The sequence below is a fragment of the Prinia subflava genome, chromosome 9, assembly GCF_021018805.1.
Source record: "Prinia subflava isolate CZ2003 ecotype Zambia chromosome 9, Cam_Psub_1.2, whole genome shotgun sequence".
In the NCBI taxonomy this organism is placed as follows: Eukaryota; Metazoa; Chordata; class Aves; order Passeriformes; family Cisticolidae; genus Prinia; species Prinia subflava.
This window is the reverse complement of record NC_086255.1, coordinates 18,701,147-18,720,628: the sequence shown is the minus strand read 5'-3', so window position 1 is coordinate 18,720,628 and position 19,482 is coordinate 18,701,147. Positions and strand designations below refer to the sequence as shown.

Below are 19,482 nucleotides of genomic sequence, written 5' to 3'. Positions count from 1 at the left end.
TTTGTACCTCTGTTGACCTCAGCAGGTTTATCACTAGGGACAAGTTTAGCTCCATGCACTCATTAGCCTGCTTCCCCTGAAGGATCTTTGAGGCTGAGGGCTATGTGGGGTGGGCACCCACATCAGCCGTGGGCACCCTCCTGCTGATCTGCTTGTGCAGCACCTGGAAGCAGGAAATGGTCGTGGGTCCTGACCATCCCCGTGTCCATGAAAGCCATGAAGGTCATCTGCTGGGAGGGCAAGGCAAGGCAAAGCAAACATCCTCTGTGCAGTCAAGAAATGTTGGGCTGAGGAGGACTTCAGAGCTTATTTGTGTATCTGACTCTGAAATGAGCTTTGTTCCTTTCTTCAGCCTCTAATGACAGAGACAGTCTCTGGACAGTGAATCAACAACCTCAGCAAGAGGTGAGCATCAGGCACCATTATTGACATTCTTGCTGATACCCTTCCTTCAGAGAGCACATCCCTAGGGGCTGGAGAGGGCAGGGCTGGGCTCCCTGAACAAGGGTCAGAGAAGATGCTGGACTGAGACCTCTCAGCAGGATTTCTACCCACAGCTGCAACTCTTGAGTTCCACCCTTGTTTCCCATATGGGTTCTACAGAGAATTAGCAGTGGCAAAGTGCTGATGGCGCTGGAGAACTGTTGGTCATGCTGTCCAACACCACCAGGGCTTGAAAAGCAACATCAGCAGCATCCCCTGGGTGTTTTATACTTCTTCCTAAGGCCAGCAGCTGTTAGCCTTGAAGCGGGGTGAGCACATCCATTTCACCCCATCATTGGTGGAAACCATACTATTAGGGACTAGCTGAAACATGACATTTTCTACAGTGAACTTCAAATGATGTTCAGTTTGGGCAGATGATGTTCAGTTTTTTCTCTCACCAATACTTCTATGAGAGTATATTTTTTTGATAGCAGATGAAAAAATCCTTGCATTTAAGAAAAAAACCCATTTTATTTAGATTTTAAAAGGATTTCAAGTATTGGTAGGTAAGAAAAAATTAATCTGGACATCTTTTCCAATTTGTTGTATTTAAAATATAAATGTAGAGTACATTTCTGGAAATCATCTTCCACTGGAGAAAAAACTGCAGGGCCTTTAGGGCTTTGAAATAATAGGAGAAATATTTAGAGAAAAGAAGAAAAAAACCCCCAGTGTTTCTTGAAGAGTTTTGGAAGGAAACATGGCAAATATAAACTGGAAAATGTAGAAATACTCCTTACCTTTCAATTCTCAAAGTCAAAGGAGACTTTGGATATTAGTGGCTCTTGGCTTTATAGAAATGATGGTGCCATACTGGTACTGTGCCCTCATAGTGTGTATCAATTCACATTAGAGGAGTGCACATACTTTTATAAATGTATTTTCTTCTCCTTCTTCTTGTCCTTCCAAAATACAGATCAATTTCTTTATCTGCTTTGCATAGTGTGAGGAAACTAAGACAGAGGTGGGAGTGGTCTTACTCAAGCTCACACTGCACAAATTATTGTGGCAAGAGTTGCTCATCAGTTGCTGTGAGGAGCAGCAGAGGAAAATGTTGTCCAGCATCATATGTTGGATGACCATCATGGCACTGTCTTTCAAGTCCATCCTGTGATCACCAAATACTCTTGCCATCTCTGACTAGCAGAAGAAACAGAGGCTGGTCCAAACTGACTTCTGATGCTACAGACACTGAAGTCCTTGCAAAAGGAGAAACTGGGGATGTCACTGGCTGAAGATACCCCAGGTTACTGTGAAGATATTACAAACTGAGGCACATGTTTTTCCTGACCTTGGGTCACATGCAAGGAAATGATTGTTGGGAAAGCAAAGGGGAAAAGAACAGTTATTCCTCTGGAGCCCTGACAGAAGGAATAAGAATGTGGGGGCACCTGGATGACCACAGAACAAAAAATCCGAAACATCTTTTCACCCATTTATTCTGCATTTTCCACTCTATGGGTCCTGCTCCCCTCTTTCCTCACCCTCCCCCAGCTTGCCTGGTGATTCAGGAAGAAGAGGCCAAGGAGAATAATATTGTGCTGAAGATAGGACTGGAAGGGCAGTAATTTAGACTCAGAGGCTTATAGTATTATTGCCTGCAAAGCCATTCATGGGAAATGATTCCACCCATCCCCATTCCGCTCCCCCCCATCCCGCTCTCCTTGCTCTGCAATAACAATAACAGAAATGCCTTCAGGAGGCTTTTCTACTCAAAATGCAGGCAAAGGAGCACTTTTCTCCACCACCCCTCTTCTTTCCCTTCTCTTCTCCCTGCACTCGCTTGTCCCCCCTGCCTCTAAGCCTAACTGCTGCTCCCTCCCTTCTCCCCTCCCCCCCACGGGATAAAAAAATAAAAATAATAATAGGGGTAATAAGAGAGGAGGTAATGGAACGTTCTCCAACTGGGCACATGTCAGAAGCCATTATATGTGGTGCAGATTTGCATAATTCAAGAAGCATCAAATTAAATTTGCATAATTCCTTTGATTACACTTGTTATTAAATGTAAGTGACATTGATTTACAAAATGGCCCAATATAAGGTTAATAGCAAATGTCACCTTCCAGCAGGGTGAATAGGGTGCGTGTGCGGTGGTGGTGGTGATGGAGGAGGGGGAGAGGGGGGCCTGGGGAGGAAGGCGAGCAGACAATTGATTTCTGCTCCTCTCTCTTCCTTAAAGGGCTCAGGTCTCCTTTGCAGAGGAGCCTTGGACTCTCTGGGGGCTGCACTGGGCTGTCACAGGGACACAGTGCCATCAGGACACCCTGCCAACTGGCATTAGTGCCATGACTCTGCTGCCTCCTGCTCTGCACAGAGTCACAGCGTGGCCACTGAGCCAGTTCCTAATGGGAGCCAGGCAGGAAGGAGCAGGAGAAAGCCAAAAAGTGTCTCTCCCAGGCCCAGCCGTGCTTGATGGGCAGGAAAAGTGGCTTGGACGGCCTTTGCAGGAAGGTTTCATTGAGGCAAGTTCTTTAAAATAGTATGTGAGCTTGATGTGGGCTGTGTCCAACTGGCAGGACACCCTGTATATCTTCTGGGACAGCACTGGAAGGCAGTGAGAGCAGTGGTAGGAGCAGTGCCTGAGATGCCAGCTCTGATGGCAGAGATTGCATGGTAGAAACACATTTGTGGTTACAGCAAGACCTGTAAGTTACATGAAGAGCTGCAGCCATAAATGAAAGACTATGCTAAACCTACAGAGCTGCTGGTGATACAGGTCCATCACCACTGTCCCCCACCTTGGCCTGGTATGACAGAACTTGGAATCAAACACTACCAGGGTACCCTGGAGGCTGTGACAGGAGTAACATGTCCATTTTGCTAACGTGGGCCTCAGAGCATCTTGAACACTTGCCTTGTGGGTAGATTCCATCTTTTTGCCTCTCTTCATTTTGTGCATTTCTCCAGAAGGGGCATGTGATTTCATGCAGGGAAACTGACTGGTAAATTGTGTGGGCACCTGAAGACTGTAGTGATAAAATAAAGTCATATGTGTACCCAACAGGATGAATAGCAGACTTCTAGTCACAAGCAGTTTCAAAGACACACATACCTAGCCCTAACCTAGTTTTGGTTCTGCTGAATTTTTTTTTTTTTTTGCAAATCAAGGGGCTGGCTAAAAGGGGAACAGGGACTCACAGCTACCTTTTTGGTTAAACTCCCTTGTTCAAGGTGAAAAAGGATGCTTCTTTTGGTGTCCAACCTCTGTAAACATTGTCTAATAGCATCCAAACAAAATTAGAACTAAATCTCTCTCTGAGCCAACTGACAGAAGGGCTTTTCAGAATGTTTCAAAAGGAAAGGCACCCACTATTTGCAGCAGGAAGGATACAGTGATTGGTGTAAAATTCCAGGCAGCTGCCATTTGCAGCTGATTTTTGTACTCTCGTAAGCCCTCTGAAGCTCTATAAGTCCATGCCCAGGACGAAATCAGTGCACACACCTGTCAGATCCCCACATAATCACATGAAGCCAGGTCTAATAATCTAGATTATTATCTACTGAATGAGAGACACGAAAGGTATTTTACAGGCCTTTGGGCAATGTAAAAGGAAGCTGCGGTATGAACATTTCTAAGGCCCTACACAGTGTCCCACATCAGTTGAAGAGCATTGCCTTGATGCATCCCAAGTACCCAATGCTTGCTCCTCAGCAGAATTTATTATGCCCCTCCTGAACCCAGATTCTCAAAGATGTCCAGCAGTTTGGAGTGCCATACTTCAGAAGTTGAAGAAAATATCTTTTTGAGGTTAAGCACATTTATAGTGGCTAACAGCACAGGCCTGGGTTCCATTCCTGTTATGAGGAAGGAAGATGAAGTGTATCGGTTTTGTGGACAGACTTAAAAGGGTGAGTGGAATATGCAGGACCATTGTGCACACCCCAGATTTCTTGGGAGCGTGCAGGAGGTGTCTCTGTGCAATGTCAAGGGATTGGTCTTTACTTTGAATATTTGTGTCTTTTGAGCAGGTGTTGTGCTTCCCTCTGCAAAGCAGCAGTCCCCTGCGGCCTGGTGACAGCCCCCTTAATGCAGAAGATGCAGGTTGTATTCCCAGCCCTGTCAATCCTGTGCTCTCCACTGCATCCCTTCCACACACGGGCACATCTTGGCTGGTGAGCCTGCAAACTCTTTGGAGCTCTGCCTCAGATGCCTCTCTGTGCTCTCACTGACTGCTCGACACATTGGTTCCCAAGTGTGTGTCTCTTGCTTCCCTTCTGAGGCTGGCAGGGATGTTTGAGCAGGTCCTGACCCAGACCCCGTCAGGCTGCATCCACCCTTAATGCATTACCTGAAACCAGCTGCTGGCAGTACAGGTTTGCAGGGTACTGCAGAGGGTGTTCCTCTGCAAGAGCTCTGTCTTGAAACTCGGTGTCAATCCCTGGCCATCATGCCCATTCTGACTTAGGGATGCTGACTTGAATGAGGAGAGTGAGAGCCTTGTTTTTAACATGGATTAAGGGGCTGTGAAATTTGCTGCCAGCTTTGGAGATGCAAGGGATCCCAGCCCAGACATGGCTGGTGCTCACGTGTGCAGTTGCATCCTGAGCTATTTTCGAGCCAGCATAAGCCGTAACTCTCCCAGGTCAAAGTTGGCATGGGCAGAGGCAGTTAGCACTGGCAGCTGCTCCTGCTGCTTTGCCAGGGGAGAGGGTCATTTCTTTTCCCTTCCTCTTGCTAGTTTGGCAGCTGCCAGGCTGGTACAGAGCTCCCCTCGCCGTCAGAAGGATGTGGAGCCGGGCTGGAGCCCCCGGAAGCTGGCAACAGGCAATCAGGCAGCGGTGAGAGAGACTCTTATTAAGGGTAACCCTGGCTCTGGCTGACAATTGCTGACATCGTCATATTTAGCACCCGCACGCAGCGAGCCTGAGAGACACTCACGCACTGGGTGAGCCAACTGCAAATTAATCGTCAGTTCATTACTGCTCTGTGCCTTTCATCCTGACAGCAGCCTTTCAAACGTGGATATAATTGGAAGGGTCCATGTGGCAGGAATTTGGTGAGGGCTGGGAGGGAGAGACCTCAGCTCCCCCTCTCCTCTTTCTCCCTTTCTCAGGCTGAGTTCTAACAGCAAGCTTAGGACAGGCTGATGAAGGAAATTAATCTCTCCTTCCTCTGTATATTGCCCAGGCTACCTACACCCCTTGACATACACTGAGATCTTTGTACCAGGAGATCTGTTTGCATCCAGGAGGTTCCCTCAAGCTATAATTACCCTCAGCTTGCAAACAAAGTGTACAGAGAAAGTAGGGTTGCCTGTGAGAACTTGAATATGTGCATCATTGTTATAGCTGGTGGTGGGTATTTCTGCTATGGTTATTACTGTGCTGCTGGGAGGCCCTGTCTACACAGGCACAGTGGAAAGTGAATCTGCAGCCAGGAAGGTTTTACAGGCAAGGGCCAAGGCTGAGGAGCAGAGTTTGGAGGGGAGTTGGGGGGGACAGAATTTACTTCCATCATCCTTGGGTATTCATTCTCTGTAAAAAGACTGAAACCCTTGTATTTTATTCATTATGGCATGGCATGGAACACCATTCTGTGCCTCAGTTTCCCTAATGGTCAGAGTCATGTGAATATGCTCATTGTTGTGATGGGAACAGCCTCTTGCAGGACAGTGTGAAGTTATACCTGCTTCTCTTGAGTGCCTGGCAGGAGGAGGCTGCTCTGCCAAAGCCACGGGGCATGAAATTACCACAGGGGTGGACATCCATGGCACTACGAGTGTAGCGTGGGCTTGAGATTTTGTTTGGGTTTTGACTGATATTAGAAAATTATTTTAAAGAAATTGTTGATGCAATACAAATGTCCTGTTTGCCACACTTGAAAACAAAGGGAAAGGGTTTCTAAAAACTCTGTTTTTCTAATAGGAAGCCACACTTGTGAATGGAGCTGGCTAGGGCCCATCAGGGAAAAACACTTTCTTTAGAACCCCCTTCAGAGGGAAACAGCATTGGAGCACTACTGGGAAATTGTTTTCCTCATTTTTACAACTATTGCTAGTTGATGTGCAGGCACCTTCCCAGTGTTCTCATGGGCCCATCCTCTCCAATTCCCTCTTCACAAAGGTCCAGTTCTGCCCTAGGGGATGCAACAGCTGAGGGTCTAAGGAGGGGATCCAGTCTCAGAGATAGTCTGGGGCTCTGTGCTGACCAGGTGCCTACTGAAAAGGACATGGGAAGGGTTAAGGACTTCCAACAACCTGTTTTGTGACTTCCTGAGTTGTGTTAATTTGCTTTCCTCAATGGTCTAAAGGATGAGGCTGTGGTGCTTTTCTAGGAGACAGAGGGAGTCATGCCATGGGGACTGTGGCCCCCCTTCACCGTGTCCCCCCCTGCTCCTCCCGTGCAAAAGTTATTGTCGTATTCGGTGGAGTCTCAGGTAGGCAGATGAATGGGAAATGTTCCTCTCCATTACTAGCTGCACTTGACTGGAGTCTCATTACATTACGATGGCGCTTTAGCAGGCGAATGGGCCTTGCGTCTGGGTTCCCAGCACCCCTCATACCTCCCTGATAACGTAAATTACCCTCCGCCTCATTGCCTCAAATGATCAAACATCAAATTGCTAGTAAAAAAAAAAAAAAAAAAAAAAAAAAAAAAAAAAAAAGAGGAAAAAAGAGAGGAAAAAAGAGAGAGAGGATGGAAAGGAGAAAAGCTGAACGGAACCAAGGGTTGAATCTAGATGGTTTGTCAGCAACAAGCGACGAGTCAGCGGCTCTTAAACACTTGCTAAAGATGAATCCATTGAAGGTTCTGAGCACGGTAATTTTGCTGACAAAAGTACACCTGTAAAACCCAAACAATGCTTTATAATTCCAAATTACACCAGTCAAGACCTGCTATGTCAATCTTTTGATCCAGGGAGGGGGTCCCACACTCAAACTGTGTTTCTCCATCAAGAGACTTCAGCAAATTCTGAGAGAGACAGAGAGGCAGAAATACACGCACAGTACAGATTTGTTGTTGATTTTGTGGTTGAACAATGTGCCAAATCCTCTGACCTCCTTTTATCCCTTGCTTCCTGGCCCCTGACAAATTTTCCAAGCCAGAAGAATAGGTTCAGGATGAACAAAACAAAGAAGAGGAGAAAAAGAGAGGGAGAGGCATTGGGAGGGGAGGGAACAGAGCAGGTACATGCAGGGCTGGTCGACTCCGTGCAGAAAAATATGGATCTCGGCGGGGTAACGAGGCGCAGTGGAAAGAGGAGGCTATACGTCTTTTCTCAGTATTTAAACGTGTGCTTAATATGGCGCTCAGTGGAATGGTTAATCTGCTAATGCTGGTAGTGTTTGCTGTAGTACTCAGAGAAATGTTTACTGCAGTATTTCATGGGGATTGTGTTCTGGATGGCACAAAAGGAGGAACCGCTCTAGCGTACCGGGAAAATGTTCATTGCAAAATATACTGGAATATTAAGAGGTTTATTTAGTGGCGTACTTAGTATAATATGAAAAGAGTTAAGCACAGAATGTTTTATTAATATTTTTGGGGTGTGGATGAATCTCAGTGCTCAGGAAGGTTATGGAGAAGCAATTCCAGCAAAGGCTGGTTTTATTCATAGATTTATAGATCTTAAGACCATAAAGGATTCTTGGATCAGCTAATCTGACCTTCTGTATAACACAGGTATATACAGTGTGGACATACCTCCTGATTCAGCAAAGCACTTTAAGCACTTGCTTAAATTTAAGTATTTCAGTTGCCCCATGGAAGGCAGAGAAAATAACCCTATTGAATCAATGGGACTATTCATGCTCTTAATGGGAAGTGGGTGTTTAGACATTTGCTGAATTTGGACCACAAGAAGATAATGCAGCTAAATGAGTAATTCATAGCCACCCATTTATTCAACTGCTTATGCTTTCTTTTCTGCTTGTGGATTGCTCTGGAGCCAATCGCCATTTCCTGCAATGTATTCATTGTTTGAAGTCATTCACTGAATAATTTCAGTGAAAACTCTTTCTTGATAGCTTGCTCATAAACAGTTCATTGTGAATAGAGGAATATATGCACATACATTTTAAGAATGTGTGAGTGCCCGCACTTGTGTGTGTTTGCATTAAATATGTGAACACCCATGAATGTATGTGCACAAATGCAGGATTAGGATCTTCAGATACAATAAAAGACACAGTTCCCTGACACTGGTGAGGTTGCACTGACTCTGACCACTTCCCAGTTTCAGGTTGCCTTTGTTTTGAGTGGACCTGCAATGTTTCTGACCCCTGGCTGCAGGCAGTGAATCTTGAGGTCCAGTTTCCAGTGCAAATATTTACCCAGGGAATTTTTTAAATGTGTTGTTGAGATTTTTCTCCTCTGCCTATTCATTACACTCTGGTTTGCAACACATCCCTCACCATACAGTGATTTGCTGGGAATTTTACAGAAAGTGAAATGGAAGAAGGTACAAAATTAGTTGGAGTGAACTCAGCATATTCTAACTAACCACAGCCTGTGCCAGGCCCTTCATTCCCTCTATTTGCTCAACTTGTCATTAATCAGCTCGGAACTATTTTGAATGCACTGCGTAGGGATTTTCCAAATCAGCCAGGGCATATCTTCTTCAAACAAGTGTGTTTGCAAACTGCTTTGGCATGGAATCTGTCAATTAAGTGACATGGCATGTTTTAAATGGGAACAAAACTGAAGAGCAGGTACTATGAATGAGGCTGGAAGCTTCACCGGTGGAATTGTGTTTGTGCAGCGGCCAGCTCAGGTTCTCATGCAGACCTTACTGTGCATTATGCATTAGAACATGGGAATAATTTGTTTCTGGTACAGGATGCCAAAAAGTCACACTGCTTTTTAGGATCCACTTAGATTTCCAGAAAATCAAAGGAATTACCATGATTTTTAGAAGTAGAGTAGGAATGACTATAAATTAAGAACTGAACTTGTAATTTCCTGCATCCAGTTTATTTTTCTTTTTTTATACTCCTCTCAGCACCAGAGAGGGTTATGATGGAAACTAGATGTGAGCTCGGCAGTGGCAGCACTGGGGCAGTTCATCTAAGTGTGGTTGATATGTGTGAGATAAGGGAGAGTTTGAGATTTTCCAGCAATGACATGCAGAGAGCAGGGACACCGAAGACGCTGTAGGACACGTGCTGGTGATGCTGCAGAGTTGATCAGATGTTCCACATTCACCTTTTGGGCTCCCATCAGCTGTGGCATCTGAAACTGCTACTGAATATCCTGAACATTTTCTTTCATTTGTCCAACTGAAAATTAAGAGAGGTTTGGTTTTCCCTGGTTAAACTGAAGTTTTTCTAGATATTCCAGTAAAACAGAAGGATACTAATCTTTCCAGCCTCAATGAGATGTGTTCTTACAGACAGCCACTGTCCTTTCTAGAAAAACAGTTGTGTTCCACAATGGGAAATTATTTCAACACAAAAACCCCCAACAATTATAATGATTTCTTTTCCAAAATACAAAACTAAGTATTTTGACTTTTCAAAATTACGTCTTCATTTTCTATTCTTCCCTTGCAGGGGATGATTTGCCAAATTCCTCAAGAGCTAGCACAGCCTGAGGCAGCTAAAAACTCAATTCAATCTCCAGATAACTTTTCTTTGGTGAAGTAAAAAGAGAAATGGCAAGTCCTGATGTTGCTTTCCAAAAAAAAGTTTGGTTGGTATGGCTGTATCTGAGGCATCCTTAAAACAGAGCGTGCATCCTTCTGCCAATATTTGCATAGCATTCAAAACAACAGGGAGCATTTGGAGCTATTTAATACTAAGGGAATAGGTTTCAAGCATGGGAGGGATGGTGTTTGTATGGGCCCTGGCAGAGATTTATTTACACTGTGGCTCAGTTGTAGCCCAGTCTGCCTCTGTCAATGTAGCTCTCTTTTTAATGAAGAGTTTACCACTTGTACATGCAAAGAGACATTTAGGTGTTAGTTTTGTTTGCCAATAAAGACTGTCCATTAGCTATCTTAATCCTCTGTCTGTCTTACCAGGCTGAATCACAAAAAGAAAACCTAGGAAGAAAAAGTAAAATAGTGTCGTAAACAAAAGAAATCCCCTTCCCCTTTTTCTTTTTGGTTTCAGATTGAAATACCTTGTTTTACCCAAGCTTCTCCTTCTGAAAGTTGGTGTATTTTTTACTGAAAAATATGGAAACTGATGGCAGAGAATTTGCCAAAGGAATAAAACCACTGACTGCTTTCAATATTTTGCACAGAAATTAAAACAATTTCAGGAGCTATTCTGAGCTTTCAGCAGGTACAGAAATAAGTGGGACTAGATTTTGCTTATCCTTCTACTCATGAACTTTCCAACATTGTTTTGGATGAAATGCAAAATCAAATCCTGCAAGATGTGATCATTTAGGGTACAGTGGCATATTTTGAAACAGTAGGACTGTTAGCCACAGCGTTTTGGCCAAATTCCAGCCTGGATAATTACATTCTGCCGGCCTATATTCAAGCCTGCAGTTTGAATGGAAAAAAAATCAAAACCAAAACCAACCGCAACCCCCCCCCAAAAAAAAAAAAAAAAAAAAAGGAGGTATCATTTCTCCTCCAAGAAGTCCTGCTGTGTGATGACCAATGCTTTTCCACCCTAGAAGTAGCTGCATTTTGGGAACCATTGCCTCTATCATCCTACTTCTATTGCCCATTGGATAAAAACTGCTGTGGAGATGACCAGCCCTTTGTGGGAATAAAGCAACAGAGCTGACCAGGATGGAGCTGTGGTGCTTTATGCCAGCCCTGTCAAAACTGCGCAGCCTTCACTCCATAAAGCCCAGAGTCCTGTGTGAGGGCTGGGTCCCCTGTGATCTGCTGGGCTCTTGGTCTTTCCAGCAGCCATGAGCTGGGGGTACTGGGAGGATGCACAGCGAGAGGAGGGGGCAGGCTGGCATCAGATGGGAAGAGGGAGGACTCACCAGCGGGCTTGACCCGTGTCTGTAATTTGTAAAGAGCATTTTTACACCAGATCAATGCTTTCCTCAGCATTTTAATGCACCCCATTGGTGTCCTTAAACTCTAATGATGCAGTCTGTGAGAAGCTGCCATTTATTACCCACAGATGGGGTGATAATTATTGACAAGATTGTAACTAATAATTAAACCCATTTGCTCCTTTAAACAAGTTGGTGTGAATTATTTGCAGGGAGTTCTTTCTCAGGCCTGTGGTCACTCCCGCCGCGCGTGGGGCGATGTCGCCCGGGAGCAATCGCAGGGAGGAGGGAAGGCTGCTCGCAAAGCTGGGCTGCTCGAACCTGTGGCAGGAGCCCTTCCTCTCACCTTCTGTGGTGCCTGTGTTAGTGAGAGGTGTGAGCACCACCATGCTCCTCCAGTCCCAGGGCTGTGCCTTCTGAATGCCAGCTCCTGGCAGGGAGGATAACACCGGCTCTGCTCAAGGGACTTGGGCCGAACGTGGAGACATGATGGAGAAATGTATCCAAGAGAACTTTTCTGATGGTTTGTCTTTCTCTTCCTGAATATCTTTAGCCTGCCCCTTCTGCAAGCTGAAGATCAATTTACACATTGCCGGTTGTTAGGTTTATTATTCCTCAGGTCAAAATCCCATACCTATCCCAAAGCAAGAATGCTGGAAGAGAAGGAGAAGGATAATTTCCCCATGCTTTTGTTCCTTAGGTGAACTGAGATTTAAAAAGAACTGTAGTATGGTGTGGTGTTCCCACAGTGCTGAGGACTGCAGCACCAGCTGCTGCCCGGCATCCCTGGTGGGGTGGTGAGAACAAACAAAGCAACGAGCTGGGGGCTCCCATGGGACCGTGCAGGGGGACAAGTGCTGCCCTGTTCACCACTGCCATGGGGTACTGGCCAGAGGAAAATGTGAGCAGTCCTTCTCTGCAAACCTAGGCATGGCAGATGTGGGGAGCAGGACAGCCTGTGCTGGCCAGTGGGGACAAGGCAGAGTGAGCAGAGAGCAGCCCTTGCAGCACCACACTGTTGGGAAGGCAGCCTGGGGGAGCTGCCTTCCTCTGGTGTACATTTAGAGGGAGGGTGTAAATCTAATCTCAGTGCTAGGGTCCATTAGCATTAGAGGGGAGTACTGTCTATGCATTCATTCCCTGCTCTCACCTCTGGATGACAGAGTACCCCCCTCCGTTGTCTGCTTTAGCACAGGGAAAAGGCTGCCCATTAATTCTCCAGTGGCGGTGGATAATGCCATCATAAGTCTTAGGTGCCTATGAATTTTGTGAGCATTTTACAGTAATAAATACCCCACACTTGTGCATATAATTAGTTGTGTATCCCTCGGTTGTTCCATCTGCACTATGATCTATCTGTCCTTTTACAGAGGTGGGCCTGGTTCCTCCCCTTGCCCTCCTGCTGTAGTGTTGGTGTGGCATGACCTAGTGGCTGGCACTCAGGACCTGGCAGAGCAATCTGTGTAAAGGGAAGGAGAGATGCCATCCTGGACTCAGGGATTTATTGTGCTTGAAGTGGAAACCTGAACTGATAAGCTGAATGCAAAGCAAGCAATTTGTCCCTGCTGAGTCCCAGTGTATCTGTATTGTCAGTGCCATCTTACACCCCCTTCCTATGTATACCAGTTTGTGCAAGTGATGAAAGGACCATAAAAATGTACATCTACAAAGTTGATCTGCTTATTTGTCTTCAGTATCTTGTGCCTTCCCCTTCTTAAGTAAAAAAGACTATGGAAAGACTAATAGCCTCACATCTACACATTACAGGATTTTATCTCCCTTTTTAAAAACTCTGCTAAAGCCTCACACCAGCAGAACTTACTGTGCAAAGGTAAGCAATCACCCTGCTGTCTTAAACCTACTGAAGCCTGGATTCAACAGGCGAGAAAGTCTGGCTTTAGGGCTCCAAATACTGGGTCAGAAAGACTGTGGCCACATGACACAAATGCTGATCTGATGTGAAGCTGGTCTGCTAATGCAGATCCTTTCAGGGAGTGCTGACAGGTTAACTTCTCCTGACAGACTCATTGTGCATTTGGTGTTATTTGTCTGTGACTCTGGCTTTATACCTTAAAATATCGCCTGTCATCCCCTTCTAGCTTGCAGAAAGCTGAAATAAAATTGAAGCTGGCACAAAAGCTGTGCAATGTGTGCTCTAGGTAACTTGGTAAGGTGTGATGCTGCAAGGATGCCTGAGCTAGGCCAGGTCTGTGCAGCTGGCTGAGCACAAACTGTGCACATTTGACAGCAGCGCCCACAAACGTGGGGCTGAGGCAGCCTCAGCCCCACCAGAGGATGCTCACAATGTGAACTGTAACCATCAGAGGGGCTATTTACATGCTTAAAGTTACTCACAAGCATAAATCTCTGTAGGATCAAGGCTGCAGAGGAAACTAAGGGAGGACACTGAAGAGGCATATGTCAACTGGGGCTGTAGTCGAGAGCTCACTGAGACTTACACATAACATTTGAGAAAATGAGTGCATTTGTTTCAGAGGCATCCTGAACATTGGCATATAGTAATTCTGAAATGGATCTATTTAACTAGTCCTGTAGCTGAAATATCCTTAACAAATATTTCCTATAATAGCACTTAAAGAGGGAGTGCAAGGACAGAAATTTTAAAACATTATTGCTGAGTTCCAGTTTTGAGGGCTTTCAAAGTACCAAGGTAATTTTTCTCCAAATTTGGCTCAATATTTAACAAATCGAGTGAGATCAGGAAGTAACATGAGGTCAACATTTTTAACCTGACTTGTTTGTTAAATTGTTGCAGCTCTGCAACAGCAATAAGAACAAGTACATGCTGCATTCAAAGGTAATTCAAACAATCCCTGGAAACTTTATAATAAAATCACTAACTGGGGAGCAAGACTGAAACAATGGAAACAAGGAAGAAACCTTTCTGTGGGAGATGGGAAAAGCTCACAGACCTGGGATCTGGAATCAGAAGAAAAGTCAGATTTCAACCTTAGCTGTAGTGATTAACTACCTTAACTCTAGTAATTGTTAATGAGTGCTCAGCATGAGCCAGGCCAAATTGGCATTTGTAGAGAAGCAAGATGGTCAGGTTGCATTGAACCAGAAGCAGTCCAGAAAAGGTGGAAGTAAGCCACGTAGTGTGGAAGCAGCAGTCTTCAAAGAATTTTTCATCCTTGTGGCAACCTGCTGTGGTTGCTGGAGCACTGGTGTTAAAGAGAGGTCTTCAGGTATGGTTGGAAGCCAGCTTTGATGAAAAGCAGCTCTTTGCACCCCCCTGTTGTCAGAGCCACCTGCACCTCTGGGCCTCCAGGATCTCAGAGTGAACATTGTCCCTCAGGTCACTGAATGATCACTCACTGTGGCTTAGCAGTAGATGTTAATTGGGCTGTCCACATCACCCAGCCCTTTGCAGATCACCAGCAAGGGCTCTCTAGGCCACCGGTGGCACACGGCCCCGTTTCAGAGGCAACGTGCTATAATAATGTATCCCTAACCATGCTTTATACCAGTAAGTAGGCTATAACCCTGTCAAGGTGTGCTGGTGACTCTATAAACCATGAGACCTGAATGGTCAATGGTCGAGTGGTTTAAAGCTGTCACCAGAATACTGAGATAGCCTTATAAGCCTTGTGCTGCATGGCTGGGGATACATTATTCACTATAATATATGGTAAGAAATACCTGCACAGGGTCTGAAATGAACTGCTTTAGCCACTAGCCAGCATGGCTAGTGATCAGGGAAATCTGTCAGCATTTTCCTGTGCAATGGGAGGCAAAAAGAAACTGACAATGGAGGAGAACTCATTGTCTCTGTATAGAAATTGGGTTTGGGGCAGGGGATGGAGGGGAGCAGAACCAAGCATCTCACCTGCACTTTTTGTCATAGTGGAGCACCCAGGGCCGGGGGCCTTCAGAGCTGTGTGGCTCCACATGCCTTCACAGCCCTTCTTCTGTTTGGTGGAGAACCCAGGAGTACAAGGGCTGTCATTTCAATGCTGCTGAGGGAGAGCAAGTGGGAACCTGGTGTGAGGCCTAGCCTGAAGGCAGGAGTGCATGGGCAGTGGCCAGAGACAACGTGAGAGGGACCATGGTCTGGGCATTTGCCAGGAGCCTCTGCTTTCTGTCCTGCCTCAAAGCAGTGCCACAAGCATTACAGGGAAAGGTCTAACTGCTGGCAGCAACACCAGTGCGGAAACAGAGGTGGGTTGCCCCATCCATCCACCAATCAAGCATGTTCTTGGGTAGCCCCAAGAGCCAAGGGATGGAGGTATCTGTGCAGATATGTACATGCAGGCAGATGGTCCCAGGGCCAGGACCTGCGGCTCTGAGAGCAATTTTACACCTTTATCCCTCCACCCATGGCCAGACTTGTTGTATATGTGTGTGGCTGCAGGAGTGAGGTAAGAGAAGGGAGGGGTAGGTGAAGATGGGGTGAAGAGAAGCCCCAGATCAAATGGCCAGCGAATGAAGAAAGCAGTGAGGGCTTTGAAGGGGCTCTGGAGGAGTTTATGGCTAAACCTCTATCACCAACAACCTTAGCAAATAAAAGATTCCCCCATCGTGAGAGCCTATCCTGCTCCAACTACAGGAGACAAAATCCCTGGGAGCATGTCCATGTGAGTGCCCTTTGGCAGCAGGTGGTGAGGGAGGGAGAAACAAGGAGGACTTGGGGGATTTCATTACGAGATGGGAGGGGAGGGAGGAAACCCCTCCTCCTGAACAATACATGGAGCTAAAACTGCCTGAAGGGCTTGGCTGGCTTGCTTTATTTATTGCATATGCACATATACATACATATATATGCATATGGTATATATGTACTTTCCTCCCGAAGGTTTTCTTGGTCTTTCTCAGGAAAGGACCCAGGGCATCCTTTTCCAGTGCAGCAGCTAGGAGACAATAGTGCCGCCTGGGAGGCAGGGAAGAGCCCAGCGATTGATTCCTGGGATCAGTAGCTGGGAGACAGCGGTCTGGGCGGAGGAATCCGCGCACAGGGCTGGCCGCCCCCTCGGCTCACTTGTTATGTTAAGAACCCGTCGGCGGAGAGGAGGTTGTGGGGCGCAGGGAGGAGAGAGGGACAGGCTCTGAATGCAGCTGCCCTGGCATCCTTCTGTTCTCCATATGGGTACATTGTCTGTCCCCCTCCCTCTCACTGCCTCTCCTCTCCCTACTGTGCTCACGTCAAATGTTGGTTTCCCTTTTTATTAAAACCCTCGGAGCGGACAGCGGGGTGACAGGCACCAGGAATTTGTGCAGGATGGAAGAGGAGGAGAAACGAGCTTGTGTTTGTTGAATGGAAGCTGTGTCCATGTGTCCCCCTGCCCAGCGTCCCTCGTGGCTCCCCATCCGGGCTGGGCTGTGCCTGGGGGTGAGCAGGGCTGGAAGCTGGGGCTCACAAGGCAGCAGGAGACACAGAGCCAGGGAGGGCTCTTCACCAGTGAAGTCTGCCCCATCCCACTCACTCCATCCCAAACCCACAGCCCTCTGTCACATCCTTGTCCCTGGTGGGGTGAGATACTGCTTCCTTCCGTCCCTCACCACAGACCAAAACCCTCATCAAATAAAAGTTTCCCCTGTAACACCCATTTGCCCCATCTTCCCAGAAGGAGTAGGTCAGTGGGCTCTCAAGACCAGGGAGGGACTCTGTGTCTCCCTCTGTCCAGCCCTGGCCAGGCCCCATAGTTTCTAGGTTCTCAATATATTTCGAATCCCAGTTCCTTCTAAAACTTGCACTGAATAAGATCTCACTTCAAGCCTATGCTTTTCTGTCCTACCTGATTTCTTTTTTAGCAAATATTGTTTTAAAGAGCTACTGTGCCCCAGAAAGGACTTCTTGTTATCACCCACCCAAAAGTAGTACAAAATACATTAGAAAGTCTTTTCTCTAATGGTTTTTTATATTTGATGTCAGTTAAGATAAAACTAATGGTGTCAAGCAATATAAGGAAGGGGAAGATTAAACAAAATCTATCCTCTGCAAAAACAAAGCAATCAATATAACATTATCCTGCTGTAGTGTCTTTCAACTTGCTTTGATTTGTGGTGAAATCTAGAAAATCTCTCAAGAAGGCTCAGCAACCCCCTAGAAAATTCACAAGTCCTAACCACTGGAGAGCATTGGTAAAATTGCTTTTTTCACCTTCCTTTTGAGGAGTTCTACCAGGAATCTGCAGATCACAGGTTGAAAAATACCACTCTGCAGGATACCAGTTCAAATGTAATTAAGACTGACTAAGTAAGGACCAACTAAATATAATACTATTGTTATTGTAATACTCTCAGATCCATCTTACTTGGAGAATCCATTTTGCCACCTCTGGGAAGCACATACGGGAGCTTCATCACTCTGGTCCCATCTTGCAGGGACTTATCTGCTGCTGATAATATCTAGTTCCTCTGTTCACCACATAAGAAAAATGCAAGTGGTTATAGAAAGCTGGAAAATTTCTGAACATGGTTTATTTTGTAGAAAAAAAGGATTTTGATTTTAAAGGTACTCTCCCCTCTCCCTCAACAACCATAAAAACAAATTAATGATCAAACCCATTATTCGCTTTTATTTCCTGTTTTTGACCCTGCTTTGTGTTGTCTGTTTCATTTTGCATCTCTGGCTGAAGTTAAACATTTCTGGACAGGGGAACATCACCTATTTTTAACTCATCCAGTAGAAGAAAAATAGGAAAACAGGAATAAAAATGGCCTGATATTTAGGTTACAAAATATTTTAGTTCCGTAGGGCATATGCTGATACTGTGAACATAACATTCATGAGACCTTGAAAAATTCAAGGTGAGGAGTTTACACAACTAAACAACTACAAAACTTCTTCAAAATTTCCTTTTCATAAAAAGAAAAGGGAAATACAGCAGTAGCTGTGCTTGGAACTAGGGCAGACAGCATTCAGAAATATTGCAAAAAATGTCAAAACAGAAAAGCTGGGTTTTTTCCAAGTTGTTCTACAGATCTTTAGAGATGCTGCTCCATGAAATAACGAGTGGTTCATTCACCAACCCATCAGCTTGGGAAATATATGCAACACAAATTCATTTGTTTCCAGCTAATTGCACTTTCATTTCCTCCTCCCATCGTTGCGAGGCTGTGCAGGCTGGGGCTCGAAGCGGTGCTTCCCAGGCTGTGTTTCATGCGCCACCCCCAGTACCCAATCCCCACCACTGTGGTACCCAGCCCAGCTAGGAGGCATGGCTGCCTTCTTTGCTTGTGATGTTCAGGGAAAAAATATTTGGAACCCACAGTTTTAGAGCAGGAGGGGACTGACAATCAGTCTTATGTTTTATTTCTGGCTCCTGTCATTGGCACGCTGTACAGCTGTAGTCAAACAAATGAACTTCTCTACATCTTAGTTACCCTTTCTGTAAAATGAAGGTAATAATATTTATCCAGCTGGGATGCTGCAAGGAGTAATTAATGTGTACAAATCACTGTGAGTTCCTCTAACAAAGTGCAAATTGCATTAGTCCCCACAGAAACTGGTAATAGGTTTGTGTCTTCCTTCACTGAAAGTCTGACCTCAACCCCCTGGGGTAATCTTGAGGAAAAACTCTTCCTACTATTTGTATTACAGCAGCTCATAGGACTCCTCCAGAGTGCCAGAATCCCCATCATGCTCAGGGCTGTATGTTCATACACTCTGAGACCTGATATGGAAACTGAGGAAAGCCAGGAGAAGGGAAGGATTAACACTATTTCAAAGGTAAACAAACAAGAGAGGCACAGAGAGGAAGCCTTTTCCTTGTAATAAGTACCAATATAAGTCTTTTCGGAAGATTTACCTCACACTGCTTCCTGACTCAAGCTGAGTTTTCGCTTTGTTTTGCTGGACATCAATCTTTCTCATTCTGGAGAGTGACAGACCAGACAGATGGCAATGGATGGAGCTCACTCGTAAGGGGTGCTCAGAGATAGCAGTGTTAGGGCAAGTCAAGGCTCGCAGATGGAGGACATTAAGTGGCCTTGGGTAGGATAGGTGGCCACCGGTCCCGTTCTTCATCTCATGCTCTTTTGGAGACCTGGATAGATTTGATGTTCTAATGTTCCTAACACTTTCAGGAATCCTTCTGCTATGGTAAAAAAGAGAGCAAGAGAATC

General features: G+C 45.6%; 1 long non-coding RNA gene across 1 annotated transcript in view; it reads left to right on the top strand.

The window, feature by feature from the left end:
• The window catches only part of LOC134554809 (uncharacterized), a 44,800-nt gene extending 44,394 nt beyond the window's left edge, over positions 1 to 406 (top strand). Inside the window, exon 11 of the long non-coding RNA XR_010081315.1 lies at positions 353 to 406. This is a non-coding gene — a long non-coding RNA (uncharacterized LOC134554809). The remainder of the gene's footprint in view (positions 1 to 352) is intronic.
• The last annotated feature ends 19,076 nt before the right edge of the window (positions 407 to 19,482 follow it).